Below are 3,996 nucleotides of genomic sequence, written 5' to 3' on the forward strand. Positions count from 1 at the left end.
ACGTTTTTGAAAGGCAATGATGTGACCAGATTAATTTTGTAGATGTTATGGGCTGAATTGTGTCCCCCACCAAAATTCATAGGTTCAAGTCCCAACCCCCAGTACCTCAGAATGTAGTCATGTTTGGAGATAAAGCCTTTAAAGAGGTGATTAGGTTAAATGAGCCCATTAGGGTGGGTCCTGATCCAATAGGACTGGTGTCCTTATAAGAGGAAGAGACACTAGTGCGGCACATGCACAGAGGAAACGACCTGTGCGGACATAGTGAGAAGGTGGTCACCCGTAAGCCGAGGAGAGGGGTCTCAGAAGAAACCAACCCTGCTGACACCTAGATCTTGGACTGGCAGCCTTCAGAACTGTGTGAAAATCAACTTCTGTTGTTTAAAGCCCCCAGTCTGTTGTACTTCGTGATGGCAGCCCAAGCAGACTAAGGCAGCTGGTAAATTGCTGGTGGCTGTGCAGAGGGTGGACGGCTTAGTGGATGGGGGAATGAGCTGAGGCTGGCAGGCTGAGGCTGCAGACGTGGGCCCCGGACCTCCTCTCTCTGTGGATGCGGCACCAGGATCTGCATATGCTGCAAGTGCCGGAGGTGCCTCACCTCCCCCTGCTGCTGAGCTGGAGAAGGCGCTCTGTCAGGATTGGCCTTTGTCAGCGCAGAAAGATTCTCTCAACCTGAGTTATGTACCAGGTACTGCGTTCGACGATGGGGCTTCAGAGGCAAATATAACAGTGGTTGTTCTCAAGCAGCTCAGTCTACTGGGGATACCTGTAAGTAAACAAATTATCACACTAGTGCTAGAGCCAGTGGTCTGTAAAGTTAAGGTGCTAGAAATTGCAAGTATGCATCCTTTTTTATTTGCATTTTATTATAATTTACACAAAACAGCTGGATTTGGGAACTGTATCACTCATAGTATCTTTATTGTGAATGTTTTAATAACTTTTATTTTTTGTACGAAAAAATGTACATGTTTATGTGGAGGATAGATGCCCAGTGGGAGGGGGTGGAGGTGAGGGAGAGCGTCACAGAAATGGTGACACTTGGGCTACATTGTGTTTCTGTTCTTGTTACACTTTCTTTTTTAGATGGGTAATGAAATACTGAAATAAAGAATGCATTTGCATGGTTCAACATTCAAACAGTAGGAAAGGGTGTGCAGGAATATTCCATCTAACCTCTGCCCCCCCCACTTCCCCTCCCTGCAGGCATCTAATGTTGGCCATATATCTTTCTAGAGAATTTTTATGCATATGGAAGCAAATATATTTTCTCCCCTCCTTTGTTCCTCACTGACGGTGGCGCTATATGGTGTGTACATACATTGTTCTGCAGCTTGCTGTTTTGTTTCTTCTTTGTCCGTCTTTCCATATCGGTGCATAAAGAGAAGAGCATCACCATTTTTATGGCTGTTTATTAGTATTCGACTCCAGGATGTTCCATGACTTATTTAACCAGTCCTCAGATGAGGGACAATTGGGTTGTTTCCAGCGTTTTGGAATTACAAATAATGGTGCAGTGGAATAGCCTTGCACAAACATCATTCCACAAATATGTGCATATGTCTTTAAGTTTCTAGAAGTCTCATTTCTGGGTCAGAGTTATGTGCTTTCGTCATTTCGAGAGTCATGGCCAGATACCTGCCACCAGTGTAATCAGTGCGTGCTCCTCGAGGACGCGTGCCCACCCCTGTTCCTGCGCGTCGTTCACGCCGCCCCAGCGAGGAGCAGTTGGTCAGCTCTAAGTAGAAGAGCGGGGAAGAGGAGGGAGCTGGAGCTGATGATGCCCCAAAGTGAGGGAATCAGAGACTCCGGACTCCCCAGTGAACGGTGTTTGCCCATGGCTATAATAATACCGGCAATAGCTACTTTTCATTAAGTATTTGTTATGTATCCGGCAGAACTCTATAAAGACTCGAAGTCAGGAGTCAGCACATTTTATTCTGAAAAGGGCCAGAGAGTACATATTTTTAGTTTTATGGGCATTTGGTCCCTGTTGCAACCACTCAACTCTGCCCTAGTAGAGGAAGGCAGCTGCAGATGGGTGAGAGCAGCTGTGCTCTGATAAAACTTGATGGACTCTGAAATTTGCATTTCTTATAATTTTCACATGTCACAATATATTATTATTATTAGAAATAACAGCTAATGTTTATTAAGCACGTACTCTGTACCATTTCCACCCTCCAGCCATTTGAAAATATCAAAACCATTCTTTGCTCCTGGGGCTGTACCCTGGCTGTGGGCTATAGTTTGCTGACTCCTGCTCTAAAGGATCTCATTGAATCCGCACAATTGTAGGGCCTTTTATAATCCCCACTTAACAGATGAGGAAACAGAGGCATAGAAAGGTCAAAGATCTTGTCTGCCAAATGGGCTATGATGTGAATAAGAGAGGACATTCAGAACATGGAGACGACATCAGGACTTGAACCCCAACTTCTTGACCTGCCGTCAGTGCTCCAGCCTCAACACATTGGTGGATCTGACTATCCCTTCTCTCTCCCTGGAGTTACACCCAGGGCCCACGTGGCTCATCAGTTCCTGTGGGGGTCCTGCTGCCTACAGACTGTGCCATCTCCTCTCCAGGACCCCCTCCTACCTCACCCAACACCAGCCGTGTGCACCAGCCGTTCTTGAACCTTGTCAAGAGCTTCACCTGATTCCTTAGTCCTTAGTGCCATTTTCACCCAGAATTCCTTCCCTACCTCCCCTGTTTATTAAATGAGCCCCTCAGAGTGCACAGCCCATTTCAAATGGGGAGCATGTCATGACCCCCGCCTCTGGTCAGGCTTCTAATGAATGCTCTCTCTCTCTGTGTTCCCATAGCGTCCGGTTCTCACCATGTCAGTATCACTTGTTGCCGTGTCAGACATCTCCTCTAGGCTGTCCGCTCCTGAGGCCAGAACTGTGCAGATGTTAGGGTCAGGCACACAGTAGACACCTACGAAGTACTTGTTGGATAAACGAGTGAAAACCGTCAAGGAATCTGTGGCTGTGGAGGGCTTCTGAGGACTCCAGGCCGCAGAAGCAATAGACTGCTCTCCTGCTTCGTATGGTAGACTCCACCGGCGAGGCCCAGAGCTGCAGAGGTGGCCCCCTGGGGCCATGTCTTGGCTGCCCCTGACTTCTTTTGGGGGCTCACCCTCCCTCCCTGTACTATAGATGTGTATTCTGAGTGGGAGCAGATACATTCTTACGTGACATCACTCCTGAAATGGTTATACCACTTAAGTACCCTGTCCCCTGGTTGCACTACAACCCAGCCAGGCCAGGCCTTCTCTAGGATTTTTCAGAGTTAAGCCCTTTTCTCTCTGGCAACCACGGTGTGGAGATGTGAGCCTAGAGGTGCTGGAGGTGGGGTATCAGCTGCGTGGAGAGATTGGTTTGAGAGATTAAAGCTAATTTGAGAAGGAAGCAAAGAAAAGGGAGAGTCCTGATAACTTTTGATTTTCTGGAAGTCAGTTTCTTCTCTGATCTAAATTGCTTAAAAATTTTTTTTATCAGTTGAAATTTAATCTCTGCCACTGACTGTCAGTGTTAACGCAACATGATTCTGCACATGAAATGATATTAGCAGGACAGTTGTAACTGGGGGTATAGCTCAGGGGTAGAGCATTTGACTGCAGATCAAGAGGTCCCTGGTTCAAGTCCGGGTGCCCCCTTGTTTTCTTCACTCACATGACCAACCTTAGAGCTCATCTCTCAGGTGAGAGTATTTGGGGGAAAAGGTGAGAAATGGGGGATTAATAAAGAGCTGGAGAGATGGATGCTGGGTAAACAGACTCAACAGATATCGCTAGAGGCAGTGATCAGATTGAAACTTGAAACAACAAAACCTTGTCTGGCCCTGCACTCTTTGGGTTGGAGGAGGACAAGACGGGGAGGAGAGACACTAGACTGTTGCCTGATGGCGTGATGAGCTGGGCTGAGCATCGCTCCCTCTCCTAGACCCTCAGCCCTCGCTGCCTTCTCCTTCCCTCCCTCTTGCTGTGCACA

At 47.4% G+C, this 3,996-nt stretch overlaps 1 non-coding gene across 1 annotated transcript; it reads left to right on the forward strand.

The window, feature by feature from the left end:
• Nucleotides 1–3,590: 3,590 nt before the first annotated feature.
• On the forward strand, nucleotides 3,591–3,662 carry TRNAC-GCA (transfer RNA cysteine (anticodon GCA)). The gene has a single exon. It is a non-coding gene; the product is annotated as a tRNA-Cys (tRNA).
• The last annotated feature ends 334 nt before the right edge of the window (nucleotides 3,663–3,996 follow it).

This window comes from Tursiops truncatus, chromosome 9 (genome assembly GCF_011762595.2).
Source record: "Tursiops truncatus isolate mTurTru1 chromosome 9, mTurTru1.mat.Y, whole genome shotgun sequence".
NCBI classification, from domain to species: domain Eukaryota; kingdom Metazoa; phylum Chordata; class Mammalia; order Artiodactyla; family Delphinidae; genus Tursiops; species Tursiops truncatus.